At 46.6% G+C, this 21,127-nt stretch overlaps 1 protein-coding gene across 1 annotated transcript in view; it reads right to left on the reverse strand.

Annotated features, from left to right (window-relative positions):
• Positions 1 to 20,679, reverse strand: part of ZHX2 (zinc fingers and homeoboxes 2) — a 46,559-nt gene extending 25,880 nt beyond the window's left edge. The window contains exon 1 of the mRNA XM_026074668.1: positions 20,606 to 20,679. The gene's annotated coding sequence lies outside the window, so the exon portion shown is untranslated. The remainder of the gene's footprint in view (positions 1 to 20,605) is intronic.
• Positions 20,680 to 21,127: the final 448 nt, after the last annotated feature.

Here is a 21,127-nt window from a genome sequence, read left to right on the forward strand (position 1 = left end):
GAGCTAAAGTTTGTAGCATCCCATAAGACTCATTAGTTCAGTTTTCCTCTTAGGTGACTCATGTTCCTCTCTCAACCTGCCTCCCCCTTCTGCACTACACTCCAAAGCTCTCCTCTGGCTGCCGGCCTCGTGGATCATCTTCTCGCTAAATTGTTCAAGAAGGCCAAAGGGAAGGAGAAAGGAAAGCGTTAACCTCTTTCTGCCTGCCTTGGTGAGCGGCGCGCAGTGCGGCGCAGGCGCTGGCTCTGCAGGAATGCTGCGCGGCTCGTTTGCCTGCGAGGCGCTTCGAGGTCCGCACAGGGAAGGTGTTACCAAAGCGCTAAGTCTCACCGTTTCCAAAAAAACCCCTGTCATTCGGGCAGCCGGCACTGCCTCTCCAGCCAGACTGCAATCCTGCAGCACCCAAGCGTCACCACCGCCACAGCAGGCGGTCGGGAACGGCTCGCAAGATCTGCGTGTCCAAGAACCCCCAAAATCCAACATCAATCACAGGGCGAGAACACAGAAATCATCTCCGCTTTGCCCGGCAATGCTAACAGCTGACTTTGACAAGAAGTTAAAAGGCATATCTCCTCCAACACAATATGTTAATAATACATAACACGGCGTGCCAGGACCACAGAGCGTGAAAAGCAAGGAAGTGGCCAGAGACAGGTCTGAGGCTCAGAGACCAGAATATCCACTCGTTCCTCCCTCGCTTCAGCTCACACTCCTCCCCCTTCTTTCCCCTGTGCTCCAAAACAGGCTCCAACCAACCAGTCGTCAAAACCCAAGTGTGACACTAATACGCAGTATTTGTTTGCCAAAACCCATGTGCGCTCCTTCCAAGGGAAGGAGGGGGTGGGGGAGAAAATCATCCCTAACTTGCTGCACAATTTCAAGAGCTGCTGATTTTGTGGCCAGCTTGGGCTGATTTGGGTTGTCTCCCTGTTTTATTATGTTTGTGAGAATTTCTCCTGCTTTTCTTTAAAGAAATAACCAACAACAAGGCAGCACAAACTCAGTGCAATGTGGCAGTTCCTTCCATGGCAACCCACTAGCGCACCAGTGCTTTTCTGCGTGGACCTAGCTACAAAAAGAGGAAGAAGGGCAAGGAGAAGACCATGCTAAAAAGCTCCAGCTGTTTCCTCTAGCCCAACAACCTTGCTGCCCCAGAACACTGAAGATATCAGAGAAAGRCAACACTTTTACAGCCTTGCTACTGAAACGCATCTTATCTCAAACTGTTAACCAGCTGCTCAGTCATTTGCAGGCTTTTTTTTGTGCATAGTCAATATACACACTATATTTTTGCGACTGTGAAAAGCTCACTGATGGGAATATCTTCTTTCGGAGAGAAGCCCTTGCTCCTCCCAGCACTAGCAGGACCACCTTGCTGGAAGCGTGGCTGCTGCAGGCGGCCGCCGAGGGCAGGGCCCTTGTGAGCTCCCTCTCTGCCTCCGATAGCCATCGCTGGCTGCTGCACCTGATGTTCTGCTAGCACCAACCTGCAGCTGCTGCAGCATCAGTTAAATACAGGCTATGCTTTCAAGCTTGCCTTTGCCACCACACATTTTTCTCTGAAACATCGCCTCCACCCTGCCCTTCAATGAATACTTTAGAAATTCAGCATCCCCAGACATCTGTGGGAGCTAAGGCCTCCAGGCACATCTTGTCTTTGGCTATTCTTCAATCCAGCCATGCAGCCAAATCCTTTGTGTAACCGCTTGGGATCCAGAGCTGACACAAGCCAGCTCCCAAGGATTTTTTTTCTCCCCAACAGCATTCTCTCTGCTGCTCATCACCTGCAAGATTCTGCCTTAAGCACTACAATTACCCATCCTGGAGCAGTCCAGGGTTATTCTTCCTGAGGCTTTATGTGAAAGTTTGATTTCACAACAGTTTGAGGTTTAGAAAAAAAATATGTTCCTTTGGCTGAATAAGAGTGAGAGCTCCCCCCCCCCACACCCCCTTTTCTAACTGCCCCTCACCCCAAACCCAAATAAAAAGGGGGAAGGGGAGAGACAACAGTCCAACAGTTAAGGCCAAGGATGGCAGAGACCTGAGGTCCAACTCCCTACTCTCTTCAGGCCGGAGCAGGGACTTGAAGCCATGTCTCTGAGGAGCATTCAGACCATCCTCTCTCAAATCCATTTGGTGCTTCAGGCGCCTTTCTTGACAAAAGCTTCAAAGCACACACTTCTGTAAAGAATTTTTTCAGTAGATCAGCTTTCTTCTGATGGATAAACAATTGGTCAGAAAGATTTCCTGAAGCAACTCTAGTCTCAAGACTGTTGTGTGATACTCAGTGAATTAGATCAAGACTTTATGTTCCTCACCTGAAAGAGGAATCTAAGAAAAATAAATCTAATTCTTGAGTTACCTATTTCTTTTCTCCCAGAAATTCCTTTTGTCTTCATGATTTGTCTTGTGGAAGTGACCTGCTTCCCCTCTGATGCCTTTTGCCTTCTCCACCCCCACCAGAATAGCAAGGGGGTTAAGGAAGCTTGGTCAGAAGAAACAGGGCAAATTACTCATGTAGGTCCTGTCTTGGGCGAGACAACCTTTAAAAATACACCTGTGAGGCAGCCTCTGCAGAGGAAGGGTGTTTCTGGCTTTGGAAGTAATTGGGCCTGATATGACCTGATGAATTCAATTTACTGGTATTTCTCATGGCCTCACGAGGAGGGGTGAAAGGGCAGAAATTGGAGATACTGCAAACAAGGAGCCCTTAAAATCCCTTCGCTCTCACATGGGCCAGGCACAGGGCGAGTTGTGCCTCCACTTTCCTTTTGAAAGATCCCATTTCTAAAGAAGAGTTATCCTATGTGAGGTACTGCAAAAGGAGGGAAAGTAGCCAGGGARTTTGAAAAGGCTGCAGAAACTGTAATGGAAAAAATCATCATTAAATCAAAGAGTCCTCTCTTAACAGAGAATTAAAATAAAGTGAATGTGATGAAACACAACACAATTGCACACAACACTGCTGAGAAACTGGATCAAGCTGCTGAAGTCGGCTCCTAGACATCTACTCTCAAAATACTGGTGGCTCGCACAGGAGGTTAGCTATGTCCAGACCATACTTGGCTGCGCAAGAAGGGGTGGGACAGGCAAGACAGATCACCCCAAGTTGATTCTTCTTTCGAATGGGGCCACATAGTCTTTGTTAGTCCCTTTTGTCACCTGCCAAAGCTCTGATGCAGCATCTCCAACTGTTTTGTAGTGATGGAAGGCGACACTAAACAAAAAGAGCTCAGGGGCTATGTCCATGGGACTTCTACAGTTTGTTGCACCAGGGAGTGAGACCCTTACTATCAGGTCTAGCAAGACAAGTAGAAAAGGGCTCGTTTGTTTTCTTTTCATCATTTGTTTTTAATTCCAGATCTTATTCTTTCAAAACCCAGTTTAAACAAGAGCAGGACAGATTTTGCTCCTTTTCTGGAGTAAGTCAGCCTAACTCTGCTGAGGTCAGTGGTTTTAGACCAAACTATAAAAGCGGGGGATCTGGCCCAGGATATTCAGTGCAGTCCAATTCATCCTTTTGAAAAGATGGAGAGCAGTTACCCTGACACTAAAAATTTGCTCAAAGGTGAAACAATTTAATGTTGGTATCGGACMGCAGGAGCTGAAAAATTCCCCTTTCCAGACTGCCCAAGGATATCTCCTTAGCACTTCAAAAGCTGAACAATAGGATGGCTCATGCGGTACGCTTAAATTCGTTGCATACTGAGTGTTGTGAAAGAGGTCCTTCCCAGCTCATTTATCAGCACAGAGCTGCAAGAATGCTGCTGACCTTGCGGTGCCTGTCCTGGACATGCAGCAACAGTGAGCTACGACACAGACTAGGGCAGTAAACTTGAAGGAGAACCACAAATTATTTAACCCACTGAAAGGAGCCTTGGACGCGATCCAAGCCTCACATTTTAGAGGAACCAAAGCACTGTCTGAGGCTTTTTATGGCAAACATACTGGGGGAGGAAGAGGGAAGGAAAAGCAAGATGAGATTTCTACCAGATCCAGAGTAAGAAAACAAGAGGGTGTTAGTTTAAAAAGAGCCTTTCCTCCTTGGACAATGCTAGTTCAACATACACACATGCAATTTATATTGAGTTATAAAAAACAGCACGTCATCACCATTTCCTTCAGGGGCAGCTAGCACCAGGAAAGGAGCACCTTTGAACCCAGCCCTCCGTTTGCTCCCAGTCCCGAGTGACTCAAAAGAAGGGCTCTCTGAAGGTGCACAGGAGTAGGTCAATCTTTCCCAGCAGGTAGGTGAGCTATAAATCAATTGCTTAAAAAACCGTAATACTACTAAACCCCCTGAGGCTTGCTAGGAAAAAGCAAAATTGGGGGGAAAAAAGATAAAGATGAAAAGCACCTATAATCTCTTTAATGCAGCACTGAAGTTCTTATGAAGATAGAGCACAGAAGTGATAGAAAAAGGGAAGAAAGGAAAAAGAAAAAGGCATCCCATTGACACCAGCTACAGATTTTTTTAATGGGCATTAGGTCAGCAGGGCATTTTCTATCTCCCCTGCTTACACCAAAGCTTTGATTACATTACATGTGTGATTTTAATATAGCATTTATCCTGGTGGGGCCACCAATTTGTTTTTTAATTTGTTTCAACCACATGCATTATAGCACAGGGTTTTTCAGCTGGGGAGAGAGGGGGAAAAGGAGTGATTTGTAGGTAGATGATGAAAACGGTGGTTGTTGGGTTGCACCTCATCTGGCCGCCAGGCTGCTGGGTTGCTGACAAAGGSAAGGCGAGAGAAAGAAGACAGCAGCAAGGGGTCACAAGGGCTTGGAGAAAAGGGAAGAGGAGAATAAATAAGGAAGTTGCTTTTCCCTCCAATTTCCTACAATCTGTCCTCCTGAATTCAATGCCACCGGCATCCTCTTGTCTTCTCCCAAAGCTCAGCAGGAATGGGAGAAGAGAGCAGAGGAAACCTGCAACACATCCTGGCCCGAGGTCGCAGAAGTGGGGCTCCCTGGCTGCTGAGAAACCCCATGCTTGAGCCTATGACATTTTGGGCATCCCAGCAGCAGCCAACACCTTCCGGGATTTGCACACTGGCCACCTGGACTCTGCTCCTGCTGCGCATGGTGCAGAGCCGGCCTCATCACGGCTGGGTCCAGCCTCGGCACAGGGGAAGCCTCTGTCCATCATGGCCCCCATGGTGCATGCCCAGATCACAACGCTGCCCTGACGCCCCGGCATGGTCAAGGACCAAGACAGATTACAGGGCTGCGAGAAAAACTTGATGCTCCGCAAGCGCCATCCACCGTGTTTTCCAAACAAAAAGGATCATCCAAATCTACAACAGCATCTTTAACCCTCTTCACCTCATCTACCTACCCGTGGAGATGTAAACCACCAGTCAGTGTGCATGAGGCTTTCCTTTCCATGCCTAATGTACAGGAGCTGCAGGTGTCCCTTCACTCCTGCCTTGTTTTTAGCCCAAACTGCAAACTTGCCTATTTTAGCTCTGAAGGTGCAGCATGTTGGCCAAGGCAGCAACGATAAAACACATTCTTTGCTGTATTTTTGCTAGCAATATGCACCTACACATAGATAAATACTCCCAAGACTTCCTCCCCCCAAAACAGTACAAAAAAAAAAATCCACATTCTGCTTTTCTTTCAAATTCCATCACAATGCTTTTCCAATCAGGTCCAGTCAGGACTGGATAAACAGAGTGAATCCCCTAAGAGTTCTCAGTAAATTAGCCACTTGACTCAAGCATAGTTGAAGTTAAAGAAGGTTTGCTAGAAGCTAAAGTCAATGTTTAAAACATCGACTGCAGATTTGGTAGCTGACTTTCAGAAAACCCTACCTGCAACCTCAGCAATCTCATAATTACTGCAGTTTTGTGATAGGTTACAATAATTACACACCTTAAAAGAAAATAAAATCTAGTGTAAAAATCCCTGGAAGATGTCACATTGCTTGTGCCAGCACTGGTTCACTACACATTTAACTCCATGCAATGTACATCAGTTGAACATATCCTATGAAACCAAAACAATCCCAGAGAATCTTTTTGGATCTGTTATGTGGCATTGATAGTGCTCAAAATAATTACTGTTTCAGGAGAACACAATTGATAGCCATTAAGTATGACCCATATGATGTCCATAACTACAGATTATATGAGGGACCTTCACTATACACAGTATAGACGTAGTGACAACACAAACGGACAGCACGCAAATTCATTTTGCTCTTGAGCCGGTGAAGTTGATGCACAAAGAAGCGCTTGAGACACAACAAGAAACCTAACATTTCTGACTTGCTGTGTGGATGACCAAGGGGTTAACAATTCATCGTGGTGGTACTTCACAAGGGGCAAGATAGAAGTGAGAATACTTTTTCAATTTTCATTTTATATTCCCTGTAGATTATATTCCAGGAAATTACTCCATTATGTGAATACTATTACTAAATGACATTTTGGTCCCATTATCTCAGACTCTTTTTGGCATATATGTCAAATGATTCACCATATGTTTAATGACATGCAGCACTGGTTCAAATATACTCTGGTAATGCAACAAGCCAAGAGAACCTTTATTTTCTTATACTTCAATTTACAAATCAACTCAGAAATGCCTCATTTAGTCACACAGCCCTCATCCAACGTTAAGATCTCCCATGCAGATTTATGGAATTTTAACAACAGAAAAACCCTCCTCAGATGGATAAAGCTTCTTTGCATGAATTTGAGAAAGGCAGGATATTATTTAATTTTAACACTAGAAGTGTCCTCATCCCAGTAACTTCTCTAGTGTTTTTTGAGAAATTCACTTAAAATGGTTTTCCCATATAATTATTACRTAGGACATGTATAGCAAGAACGTTTTATCAGATCAATAGTATTTCCAAATCACAACCTCAGTGCTACAAAACAGACAAAACCAATCCCTGTGCCAAAGACTTTACAGTCTTTCCTTCCTCAAGGGTGAGTACAGGATTATTAGCTGTGAACTGCTTTGAAGGTTTAAAAAAAGAAAAAACAAACAAACAAACAAAAAACCTAAATACTGCTGTCCCCATGAGTCAACACATCCTCTTCGAAACTCTTCACTATCTGTTTATACTATGATAAAAATAGTAATTTTGAGCAGTAAGCTGGATGTGTTATGATTGGCAGCTCAGGAACAACAAGCAACAGCTAGTGCGACTGTCTGATAATAGCCCATTGTAGGTTTAAGCTTAAAAAACAATTTGCCCGGCAGCATCATCCATTCCAACTCATGCAGTGAGACAATTTTGTTCAATCCCTTCAGCCCAGTGAAGGCAGAGAGCTGAGGGTGCTCCTGCCCTGCAGAAAGCACAGAGCAAGTGGAGTCAATCATAGTGACTTCCAACCTTGGCTAAGAGGCAACCACCATCCCAGATTTTATGAGACCTTCTCACCTTGAGCTAACCACTGCTGTGCTGAAGACACATAATTTGGCACCAGTCCTCTATCCAAGAGGATCTCTGACAAGGAGCAGCAGAGAAACACCAGTCATCCCCGGTAATCCACATGGGAAAGGATGCACAGGCCACCACTGTGCATCCATGTAGCCATACACTATCAGTCACCCATTTGGGCTAAATAAAAAAATTCACCAAATTCACTCAAAGGAATGTGACACCTCCCCTTGAAGAACTTCCAGTTGCTTGGAATAAAAGCTGGCTTTCCTAAAGCAGCCACCAACTAGTTTTTAAATACATTCAGTATGCAAGTCTCCCAAACAGATTAATAGGGCCCTCAGGAGCTGAGTGTCCTGGAAAAATAAGTCTTACGCATTTTGTACAGGTGTACAACACAGCACTGATATTACACACTGGTAAATACGCCAACTATGATGTTATCTAGGTCTGCACTGCTATCCATGCCAAGGCTCCCACAAGCGAGAAGAGCAAGGGAAAACGCCAGCACACATACCGAGATCTTTATATAACACCTCAACTAGCCATACTGAAGCAAACAGGAYGACTGGCTCCTTTGCTCAAATAGATTAGGTGTTATCTAAAGGAAAGCGCAGCTAATTACTTGAACTCTTTGAATATCACTATTTCCTGGTAGGTGACACCTAGAATCGTCCTCCTTTTGCAGATCTTAAGATTTAATGTTTGAGGAAAAGCACAGAGGCACAAAGAGTGGAGTTGGATGGTGTTAGCAAGACTAATCCTGTTAGAGACTCATGAAAAAGAAAATGAGTTGATTGATAGCAACTGATGGGGCTGCACAAAGGAGGACGGCTTCTCCCTCCAAATGGGCCTGTCTGTGAGCAAACACCGCAATTATCACCAAACGTGAGCACACTGGGGCAATCAACTCACATGAGGAGCCTTYGCATGACCAGACACTAAGCCAGACAGAGGCCACAGAAACACAGTGCAACGGATAAGAATTGATGTATTTTGAAATCGGCATTTGTTGTGAAATTTTCAGGTTTGAAAGCATCACAAAAGCAGCACATTTTAAGGGAGGATTTCAATAGCCAGAAAACAGCTGATACCGCATCCCCTAATGCTCAAGATGTTGTGGAGAAATCTCAGAACAAGAGCCAGGACGATAGACTCTGCTGCACCGATGTCCCAATATCGTGCCACTGTACTGAGCACAAGAGAAGCACTGCCTTTGCGTCTATTCGGAGGAGAAGCAACATTTTAAATACGTATGTATTACTGTCCAGAGACTTGATAGACACACTGTGTATTAGCTGAGAGATAAGAGACATTAAAAAATGATGAGACAGAAACAAGCAGACAGGGATTCTGCTTTACAGCATAATTTCCTAAGTCTATTAGAATTTTTTTACTGGCTATGAAGACTTCTAAATAAAACCGCCAGATCTAGGAAGCRATAAAATCATGAATAAGCAGGACAGAAGGGCAGTTCAACGGGATCACAAGTGCAGCAGCACGTTGTGCTATGGCAGCAGGACGTAACGAAGCAGAAGGTAATCTGCAAACTAGGCCACGGCCCGAGCTGGTGACTTGAAGAGTGGTTGATAAATGGTGACAGAGGCTGTGCGCGGGAAGGGGCAGTGCCGYGAGCCTGGCTCATGGACACCAGGGGCCTCCATCTCTGCGAGCTACTGTCAGTGGAGGGGCACCCGGCTGGCTGGGCAGAGAGGGGAATGAGGAAGGTGCCAAGCTGACACCCCCCGCAGGAACCTGAGCAAAAGCAGCCACTGGAACATCTGAGCTGCCCCACTGCCCCCACCAAGCTCCACACGCTCCACTGCAAAGCTTTTGTAATGCAAGGGATACTACTACGAGATCTGCTTGCGTACAAATGCAGAAATTCTCATCCCTGTAAATGAGATTAATAAGCTGATTACAAAAAAACAAACAAAACCCCCCCCCAAACTCTCAAAATATCCATTCTYAGCCTGAGCGTGCTATTTGTTTTGCTGTTCAAACACTTTTTTAGCATCACCTACCTCCCCAAAACCAACTGCAGTTGACCTACTGAACGTTTTCCCCTCCGCTGCCATCGTGGCAGCTGCTCYGCAGCCGCCTGAGCTCCCTCCTTCCCGTTTATCACCTCTCCGACAAGGCAGTCCTGCCGTGTGCTGCACCAGCCACGTGGCTATTGGGAGGGCGGCGAAGAGGCCATCGCCGGGGCTGAGCACGTTTCTTTTGCCTTGCCGGCCTCAGGCTTAGAGACGTGTCAGAGTCGGTTCTGCGTTAGGAAGGGAGACGTGCATGACAGCCCTCCTCTGCCTGCACCGCCCTGCCACCATGGTTATACAAACGTGGAAGCAAATGCAAACATAACCCCCCACCTTCTTAAGCTCACAAACTGTCCCTTGGATCCCCGAAAATGGTATAAACTATTACAAACTCTAGTAGCTTTATACCACTTTTAAGATACAGGGCCTAACCCCGATTTCTCTGCTGCCTCCATCATTCAGGACTAACGCAAGTCCAGTGCAAGCAACCACCAGTTAGCCCAAATGACATGTCTGGAAAGAGATACTTGGAGATCCTCACGACATGCATGAAACGCGTACTTCGAGTTTTCACAGACAGTGAAGCAAGTTGCCTTCAGATTTTCTCCTATGAAAAGGARCAGCGCTATTTCTATAGTAACAGACCAAAACACAACTTGTGACAACAGGCAGCAGCACGCGTTGCACTGCTGCTGCAGAAGGCTGAAGTTCCCTTCCTTTTGATAAYATGCACCAAAAGGGAATGTGTTTATAATAAAACAACCCTTATTAATGGTGCATTCAGGCACTTATAGCATTCTTCTCACCTTCTTGAAAGTGCTTTTTTTCTAGTGCCTTGCAAATATTTTTAAAGGGGCTGATCCTGGCTCATTGAAGTCCTCTGAAATTTGGTACCGACTTCAACAGAAGCAAGATCAAAGAAGGAAGCGAATGCTTTTCTGCACTCCTCTAGCATCACAGCAATGGTCTGTTCGTGGTCACTCAGCAGGCTCTTTGACATATGAGAAAGCCATCAGAAAAGAAGGTCACACCAGGAATAGGAATCCATTGAATGTTTTAAAAGAGAAGAAAAAACCCCACCCCTTTGTGGTAAGAAATTCCTATTCCTCCTCACACRTGAATACAGTTTGAAAAGCACAATAAATGCAACACAATTCCCTATACTGCTGGAGCTTTAGTCTCCCTCTGTAAGAGATCGTGAACACTGTACRCACTTGCCCTTCCTACTCATGTTCACCGTAACATCTGAAAAGCAGCCACTCTGAAAGCTGCTGGGTTTGATTCATCCCGAGCAATCCTGGCTGGATTTCAGAGAGCAGCAAGCACGCTCGCAGCCTGGTTGAAGACATGCAAGCGGGAAGCTGTGCTTTGCGAAGGGCAGACAGGAGACGTGCCAGATCTGTTTATACCTGAGTCATGACTAATGCTGACAGTGAAAGCTGAGAAAGCTCAGAGACCACTACTGCGCTCAACGCATGTGCGATGTACTAGCCTAACTCCACCAAGTGCAAAACTGCGACTAGATACACACCATCCAGCGCTGATCTCAGAGCTGCATGGCATGAAACCAAGCACGATGGAAACCATGTGATACTCATGTGACACCGAGTTTCAAGGCAGAAACACGTTCGCTAACACGTGACAGTCACAGATTTAAGAGCTGCTTCCTTCAGGATATCAAGCCTCCCTAGCTTCCAACAGGCACGTGAGTGCTCCGAGAAGGCCACACTACCGGAAGCAACCTGCGGCAGCAGGAGGGTGGATAAGAGAGAGGCAAGGATGGGATGGAGATGGTATCCAGGGAGGGGGCACAGCCTCCAGGAAAATCCCTTGGGATCTTTGCCACTTCCCATCTCCCCCTTTCAATTTACCTGCCTCTTTCTATTCACTCCCTTGATGTTCTCGCTTACCAGGTGGACGTGAAAGCAGCATGTGTTTTAAATCGCGTGTGACTCCAGAAGAGGAAGGGAAGCAAACCCCAGGTTAGCTTTGCTTCAGCCCAGGGAGCAAGGCTGCTGGGAAGGGAAGAGGCTCTGCGCACATTACACAGGGGTGTGGGGTGGATTACAGAACGGGCGTACAAGGTGCGTGCAGGTGAGTACAGGGATGCTAAACCACCGTGGAGAGGAAGGGCGCCCGGGCTCCCCCGTTTCTGGGAGCCCCGTCACCTCAGTCGCTCAGCGGTCACTCTGGAGATGGACCCTCTGCTCCTTTCCGCGAGCTCAGATCCCCCCTTGGCACGAAGGGCAGCAGCAGCAGAGCCTGCCACAGTTCGCGTTATTCCTCTCTCAAAGCGAGGTGCCCACCCAAACTCACTGCAAGGCGAAACCCTACAGAGCGCACTGTGCTGCAGTAGCCCCATGCTGACGAGGAGGTTGAACGAGCTCTGGATGCCTAGCCAGGGACCTGGCCTGGAAACACTTTTTAACCTGCCTGTGTCTGCAGCAGACCTTTTATTTCCCTCATATATCACACTTCAGCTCAACACAGCTTCTTCAGCGAAACTTTCTAGCATACCCAAACAAAAAATATAAGCTCTTGTCTCTGCTTTTTCTCCTAAAGAAATTTAATTTCTTCCTCAAGAGCTATTTTARTTTCCTTTTTCCAGGCAGAGCTGAAGCTGCCACACAACATGGCACTCTGAACTGGCATCAGAAATCTCCCAAATCTCTAATGGCCTAGGTCCTGCTTCACCACGTACCCTGCTGGCACAGCAATCCCCCCATACGGCCTGCTGCGTGCCTCTTCAGGCACCTCTGCTTGGGGCAAACCAAGCTGCTGACCTTTCCTTTTCTCCCTCCCTTCTGCTGCACTGTCGATATCCCGGCTCTTGGCCGTGCCCCTCAGACCCGCACCTGGCGGTYACTTCTCCTACACCTCAGCAGGAAGCTACTTTACCCCCCATCCCACCCTAATGGGCTCGAAAGRGCTAGCATGGATCACTACCCGCGCTAGTCACCATCTCCCATCTCCTCCCAAAGAGCCTCCCYGCAAGCTCCCCTTGTTCCGGTGAGGTAGAGTCAAACTTTGCAGCCCTTCTCGCCCCTTTGCAGTTGTCTGATCCTGTTTGTTAACGTATCGACACTYGCTGCCTCCGCTCCACCAGCAGTGCCAGCTTCATCCACCTGTTTGTCAGCTCCCCCCACGCCAGGCACCGCGCTTCCTTCCCTGCTGCCCCTTCGGCATGGCAGGACCTGCCTCAATTCATCCGCAGAGCCGGGCCCTGCTGCTGCTCTACAAGCCTCGGGAAGATCCCCATTTGCCGTGAAACCAATCGAGTTTGATTTTGCAGCAGCAAAGTCTCAGTTCACTACTGGCAGAAGAAAAAAAGGACACCTTCTTAGACCCCTGCGGGAACCTGCAAGCCTTACAAACACCTAACCTGCGCAACCATGAGCTCTGCTGGGAGCCACGTGCTGCCCTGCCAAAACCTCCGCTTGTYACTGTCTGCCAAGGGACCCTGCTCTAACCACAGCTTCTGGCACATCCCGGGATCCCCTCCAACTGATCGGAAGAGCCACCAGCTGGCACAAAGTTTTAAACACAGACCTGTGTTTATCATACAAAAAAAAAAAAAAAAGCAGCTGCAACTAATAACATTTTAAAGAACCATCTAAAACACCTGCCGTTTGCAGTATTACAGCAGCAATAACATTACCACTGTCATCACGGTTGCAGTAGCATGGTTTTAGCATAAATARGAAGGAGAGCCCTGGTTCTCTTCCTGGCTTGCTTGAAGAGTTTTGGCAAGTCTTTTGTACCTTAGYTGACATGTCTAGAGAGTGGGTTTGCATAACCCTCTGGGCTGTTTAAGCCTTAACACCCATGCGTGAACAGTGTGCAACAGATTAATTGTGCTACTTTGGAAGGGGAACCCAAAATTACTGTGACCTCACCAGCACAAAGAACGAGAACACCCTCTAGCCTGGGACTACCTACAGAAACAGGCACAAAAAGCCTGCAGGCTTTCACATAGGACAGCACTTCTCCTACCAAACTTTTGCCACCCAACATATGACCTCATCACTCGTGGGCAGAGGGGTCACCCACCGAGGGTTATCGGCTGCCTRTCTTGAACATTTATCTTGAGGTAGGATGAAACATGTCTGGAAATAGTACGGTCTCTCAGCTGATTACAGAGGTGGCATAGACAGCTAGCGTAAAATAACTGCTCAACTTTCAGGCAGCTAGAGTTAGCCAAGGTGAGAAACTTTGTCTGTCTGTCTCTGGGTCTACCTTCCCTTGTGCAAGAGATGGGATTACAGCACCATCCCAGCCTTTGGGAGCGCAAGAGGGCAAGTGCATCAAAGCCAGGGACCTGGCAAGACACCACAGCGGTACRTGATGGCACTACCTATAACATCAGACTCTTTCAAATAAGTCAAAACACTAAATAGCCTTCCCCTCCCTTCAAGAAATGAAGGTGTTATTTTCCAAGTAATGAATCTAAGGGATGTGATTCAGATAGATACAAAGTGTGCAATATTGATGGTAATCATGGAAAATAGGGGCTGGGAGGGAATCCCATGCAACTGACACATTTATTTCGTTATTGTATCACAAATGACATTAAGTAGCCACTATGTCCCTCAAGGTAGGATCCCTGCATAGAAGTATCCACATTTACCAAGCATGATAGAACCTGTAAGTGTTCTATAAATAAGAGGTATTTACAGAGAGCACTGTTAAATATTTATTTTTCTCTTGAGACCGAGTTCTCTGTTCATTTGTCTCCACTGTTGAATCTTTCACTATTAGGGAGCAGCGGAGCTCACCTAAAAAAAGACTAGGACTCATTCCAGAGCCTGATCTGGACACAGCACCAACCTCCTCTACAAGCTGCCGAGGGAAAAGCATCTGACCTGACACAGAGGGAACACGAAGCAAACAAAATGAGAATGATCTCATCAGGCAGGCAAAGGTAGAGCAAGGAACTCCAATGACAAAGAAGAGTTTAATAAGTGCTATCACACCACTCTGTCCTTATATAGCGAGCTTGACATTATACATTAAAGAAGTGACAACCTTCAATTGTGAAGTGTAACTGCTGATTTGCATTACATTTGCTTTGTGTCTTGGGAACAGGCATACGTTTCTCACAACTAATGAATTACAGTGATTTTATTTATTTATTTTTTAAAAAAAGGAAGCTGACAGTTCCGGGGGGGGGGGGGATGACGACAAAAAAACAAAACAAAAGCAACCAAAAATCGTGGCTCTGAAATACACTTCACTGCTAACCCTTTGTAGTAGCAATTGTAATAGTTCTTACTCCAGCTTGCCAAAAGCAGAGTTTTAATTAAATATTAAAAAGCTATTTGTTAAAATAATGTTACCATAGCAACTAGAGAAAGCTAAAATACCCTGGTGTTTCTGACTCACAGCATATTAATCAACCACTAGCTATTATATAATGAGCGCCCCCCTGCAAGGGCCTGCCATAGCGGCAACAGCAGCGCCGAGCTGCTGAATCAGTAGTCGCAAAGCAGTCGCGCGGGTGCTGGACTCTGCCCTCCTTGCTACGGCAGACGCCTCTCGGCTGCCCCAGTTCGGGCAGCATTGGCTAGTTATCAGGCTAAGCACAGAAATCGCGTGCCCAACTACTTTGAGGAAGCCATGCCAGAGGGCTCTTGGTCTGCACGTCCCCGTAGGTACACSGAGCGGGGGCTAAACGAAAGCCCTGGGCAACGTAAGGTTCTGGTGAGAGCAGCTCCAGCGATGGCTCCCCGTGCGCCAGCAGCGAGGAGAGGGTTACGCAGCTCGTTCCCAGCGGGTCCTGATCACCCACCTTAGGTTCTTGCCACACACACAACTTGCACCAGATCTATTTCTGTAAGTTTTTTTTTTGGGAATCATTTCTTGCAGCAGGTGCCTTCCTACTATCAGGTCAACTGTGCAAAAACTCAGGAGAGGAGACTAAGCCTAGCAAGTGCAAAACAGCTCTGCAACTTGCCCAGAACAGATTATTTTATGGGGGGGGGGGAACCCACCTCATCCTCCACCTGAAAAGCCCTTCCACTCCCTCAACTTGTGCAGTCTCCCATGCACTGCGGGGCAGCAACTTTGGCCGCCACAGAGCCCATTCAGGCAGTGCTGGCTCCTTCTGCCATGGGGGAAGGGAGCTCAGCCCTCCGGGCCCCCCCGGTCCTTGACCCCCCACTCCACCAGCAGGGCCTGGCCAGCAGCCACCATGCAGACGGCCAACGCGGCTCTCCCAGCCCGGTGCCACTATGGCCACCAGTCACTACCTGTCCTCAGGGGGCTTTTACCTGGGGACACGACCCCTGTTAAAGGCGATGGGGTCTTTCCCCTTTGGCTTCATCCACACATCTCAACAACGGGAACAGCTGCAGGGGTCCCGAGGGAGTCTAAGTGTCAAGGCCCAGAATAACATTAACTTGGGAAAGAGGGACAAGAGGGAGAAGTGAGGCTTTGCCGTTCAACACAGGGCAGGGACACCTGTCCTCCCCCCTCAACAATTTTGTTTTGTTAATGCCCTCCCCCAGCACTTTTCAATGGAAAATAAGTCCCTAACCATGTACTTATTAATCAAAAGGAATGCGATGAGTATTACAGCATTTGTATGCCAGCTTCRGTTGCCTGCTGCTTTGTTTGGGTGTCACAGCCTGTGACTATGACAACCACAAGCAGTTATTGGACCGATGTCATTTGTGACATCATGCTCAATGGAAAAGAAAGGGAAGAAGAGGAGACACTACCAAAAAAATTAAAAAAATCCCCACAGAACAAAAAGTGCTTTCTTTTTGTCAAGTGCTGTCAACTCCCATCTACTGAGCAAGGTCCCGAGGGACCACTGTGGTGGCGGCTGCTGCTGGAAAACCAGATAGGGTCAGCCCCAGGGTTGTCCAAGTCAGGCCAGTGCTGAGTTTTTTGGAAAACCCATGCTTTTCCCCTCCTCTCCAGCTTGCATGGGACTGACTGCAGGTTCACACTCATATGGAGAGAATCTCTTCACCCTCTCCTGGCTGAGGAATCACCCTGTGATCTGCTAAGAGTGGTCCATCTCCACCTAAGCTGATATTAAAGGAGGAATGAAGGGGTTTAGCTAAACCTAGCTTCTCCTGACTAAATTCCTCTTGCTCTCCAACTAGTTCCTCTTCCCCATCTGTATTCTTCAGGTACAGCAGTACTTCTACCCCCCCGCTCCCTTTTTAAAAGTTAAATACAGTCTGCCCAAGACCACCGAACAGTAGCACAATGAGTACAGGGGAAACGTGCCACTGATTTTGCAATGAGCGCACTGTTTAGAAGGTGGGTTTTCTGGTGAAGAGCACAATGACCACTTCAGCCTTCAAGGAAGGCTGCAGCTAGACCCAAATCTTTCGCCTCACACAAGAGGAGGTGGCAGCACCGCTGCCACGTTTTGCAGTCATCACCGTATGTAGTGCCAGCATTCAGAGGACACACCACTGCCGGAGACTCTGTGCTTTGCCTTTGCTTTGTTAGAAGCAGTTTGTAAATGCAGTGCTCAGGCTTCAAATACAAGACAAAAAAAACCCCCTAAAGTCTGCAAACCCCAAATCCACCCATATCTCACCTGGCTGGGAATGGTCCACCACAACAAGCACCTCCTTTACAGTCACACATTCAAGACTGCACATGGTATGACACACACAAGCTTCCCAACCAGGTATCAGGAGTGATTTGGTTCAAGCCTGCATCATGAGAATGCAGGTCAGCCACAATGAAATAAAATCCAGCTGTTTACAGAAAACAGTTGGAAAATTTTCTACATTACTCATGAGAAACACTGACTACACACTACATGAGACATGCATGTTTTTGCTGGACCTCCCATACTTCAGCAGCCCAGTGCCACAGCCTGGCCCAGGGACCCCACGCTGCTGGCTACACTGATCTGTAGCCAGCCCACCAACTCTTCCTCATACACAGCATCCCAGGGTGGGAAAGCAACTACACCACGATGACAGAGGTGCAGACATTTCTCCTTGAGTGGACCCAGACTGAAGGAAACAGTCTCCCCATTTCCTCTCAGTGCTTGGCCCCTCTTCTCTCTCATGAGGAGGTGGCCCTGTCTTGTCACCCACAGAACAAAACCCTGTGGATGGGATCTTGCCCAGTGGAGCAGAAGAACATAGATATTTCTGTTCAATAGCAGAGTGTTAACAAAGAGCAGGTGAGTTAATGTCTAACAGGTGAAGCAACTGCTGCTCCCAGCTCTTGGAGCCTTGTCTCTTTTCTCAAGTCCATGTTCCCAGGCCAGCTGGGAACATACACATCTCTCCACACCAATGCAGTTTATGATCAGTCATAACATAGCAAACTGACAATGGTTTTGAACTCCCTTACGTATGGGTGATGGCCAGAGCCATCCTGAACAACTTACGCATTGCCCAATGCCACCCCTTGTAAGGGGACAGTACCTTGAGAAAGGGGGAAGGGCAGACAACCACCTGCAGTTCCCTATTCAGCTTCCACCTGGGGTTGCAAGTGAACACCCTCACCCTTTGGTCAAGCAACAGGTCGCGTCCTCAGGGAGGAAATGAGAATAAGATGGAGAGGGGAAAACAGCAAAGAAAGTCTTCTTTCTCCATCAAGTCTCTCCAGGTTCAAGGTGACAGCACACATCCTTCAATACCTGGTCCCAATACTTTTTGGTATTGTCCTTTAAAATGTTATGCAGAGAGCAGATACAGAGGAACCAAGGGTCCCCAGCTTCAGTTTCTCCCCTACCTTTTGAGCAGCACATAATTTTTTACAATCACCCTGCTGCAACAGCAGACATTTTGCATTCCCCAGTTCTTCATTCAAGCTTCTGTCAAACAGCGTTTCATATGCCAGAGTACTAGGAGACAGGTAAATGGGAATTTACAGCCTCCTTTCACTGCTGAGCAATGACTACAACACATGGCAATAATTTCAGAGCCATCTCAGAACATTCACAAGTTACCTGGGCAGCTTCCAAGCAGCACGCTAGTCTGTTTTTATCTTTCACCCTCTTAACACAGCTATGATATACCAGAGGCACCCGCAGACTGCCTGCCTCTCTCAGCATCACCGCTTTGCTTTGACTTAGTGGACAACATCTACCCAGCACTGCCGGCCTGCCTCTGGAGAGCAGAACGCACAACTAAAACAAGTCTCCTTCTTTATTCCACTTACAGCAGCAAACAGCACACAGATTCATTAGGACACGGAGATTCATTAGGACAGCAGACTTGGGAAATGCTTGCAGAGCAGAACCATGCCAAATTTCAACACTGCTTGCTTTTTTTTTTTAAAAAAGAAAAAAAAAAACCACAGCAAACTTTGCTTGGAAGACAAGTGAACAGCATTTCTAACATATGGATATACTCTGAGACATATAATATGTAAACATGGCACTTAACAGATATACCCCACAACTGTCTCAGCTGTGTCTGCTGAATTTACTCCTTGAACCAGTTTCTACTCTTCCCACCACAGCTGTAGAAAAAGAAGCCAGAGTCTGCTCTGTGCAAGGCATCAAAAGCAACTGACGTAAAATAAAAACCCCACAGCTTGATTAGCAAGCCTCACGTGGTGGTTTAAACACGAGGAGCTGGGAGAAAACATTTTTGATTCAAAGGGAAAGCATAAGCTATGAAACTTGCTGAGGGAAAAATAAATATGAAAGATGACAAATGATGATAATTTCATGTCCCTTTTCTCCCTGTTACTGGACTAATTTCCAATATCATTCACAAAAGGCTGAAAATAGGATTCCCTATTGCAGGTTTTTCCTTACCAATTTCTGAATGCCTGCTAGGTATTTATTTTGCAATTTTTAAGCATTTTTTTGAAGATTGCTAGACTCAGTTTCTTTCCTGTTAACAAAACACAGGATTTTTTTTTTTTTTTAAGGCTGATTTCAATTTGGGGCTTTATTCTGCTCTGTCCCAAATAGATTTGTGTTGGTGTAATAGAAAACAGGCTGTATGCCACTGAAATAAAAATGGAAACAAAATTCTGCTGATTTCCCAGTAACCATAGATTTCTATCACCATAGAGCATGGGTAAAAATGGGATGGGAGTCAGACTGATTTTAAAACTCAAGAAAACTATTTAACTATTCTACTGAGAAAAACCACACACATATACTTTCTTCACCCTAGATGTAACTTTTCTGTAGCTGGGCACAATGCTGTCATTAAACCCCAAGTCTGATGTTTTGAACCAGCTAACTTTTGGCTGTTACCTACTGCTTCCTAACACCTAGAGTCAGCACAAAGGACTTACAGAGAAACAAGCCTGGATCAGCAGAGCAGCAGCACCCAAACATCCAGTCTGACTTTTAGCCCCATTCTTCTGTAGCACATCTCAGCTCCTAGCTCCAACATGAGAAGCTCCCACCTGCACGTCCCTTCATACTGGGACACATGGCAGGGAGGCTCTGGCCAGCCTTCCTTAAAAGGGCAGTGGTTGGTCCTAGCACAGCCCAAGCTGTCCCACCTGGCCATTCTGCAAACCAGCTGCAGCTGGTGGAGCAACCACAGCCCCAGCTCCTTCATCAACACAGGGGAGAAGCCCACGGTGCCGCTGCTCTTTAAACACACGAGATACAACCCCTGCTGCTCTGGGGCAAGGGGAGGGAACCAGGCATTTAGGTGTCTCATGCGGTGTAAAAGTTCCTCTGAAGTTATTTTGCCTCATCAGGCAGGAGCATGGTACTGCTTCCTACCTGCACTGCTACTCAGTTTTCTGTTTTGATGACAGACCTGGGTTGCTTTACACACACACAAAACCTTGTGGCAACCTATGTTCTTTTCCCTTTTCATAATATGCAAGCTTTCTTCCTGAAGAACAACTCCTTGTCTCAACTCTTCAACAAGATTTTGTCTTTCAATGGCTGGTAGGGCTTGAAAACAATAAACAAGCTTCAGATGGTGCTAATGGTCCATTCTGTTGACCATATTCTCAGTTAAATACATTCATGTGGTTTGTATCTGCAGCAAGATAATTATTCAGCCTATGTGGTAATACAATGCTGACTTTATTTTGTGGGTTGCAAAGAGGTGCCAAAGACATACAACTGGTTCCAAAACACTGGATCTGCTTGTTGTAAACATTTCTTAAAGTGTCTTTTTTTTTTTTTTTTAAATCTTCCTTCTGTTTGTGCAAGCTTGGCTTTCTCACTTAAAAGTAAAATAGGAAAAAAGCTACTCACAGTAATGTATTTATTACATCCTGGGAATCTCAGTGCTTATACCTCTTTGAAGGTGAGCAGAACTTCAGATACCTACAAAAGAGGAGAAAAATGCAGGTAAGTCAGGAAAAAAAAAGGAGAAAATAACATGCACCCATTCCACTCTGACTGGCAATTTAGTTTTTTTAAGAAGCACACGGGAATGCTGACAGACAGGAATTCCAGCAATCCCATTTTCACTGACCACCACGAAGACAGAAGCAGAGCTTAAAGGATTCAGAGCCCCAATCCTGCTGCAGTAACACTACATACCCTGGGGGCCTCTTGGGGAAAAAAAATCCACATTTCTTAGGCCAAGTAGACAGTGGAGAACAGTCATCCACTGATGCCCTAAGATACTGCTGCTTGTGGTTTATGCTGGAAATACCCACAAAACATCTGCTCCAAGAGACACGTATCAGATCGAGCTGTGTTTGGCTACTGGGAACTTTGACAAAATGACATCTGGCCCATTGCCCTTCTCCCCCTTAAAGGATCTCACCT

This window comes from Apteryx rowi, unplaced genomic scaffold, assembly GCF_003343035.1.
Source record: "Apteryx rowi isolate R43461 unplaced genomic scaffold, aptRow1 scaffold_394, whole genome shotgun sequence".
Lineage (NCBI taxonomy): Eukaryota > Metazoa > Chordata > Aves > Apterygiformes > Apterygidae > Apteryx > Apteryx rowi.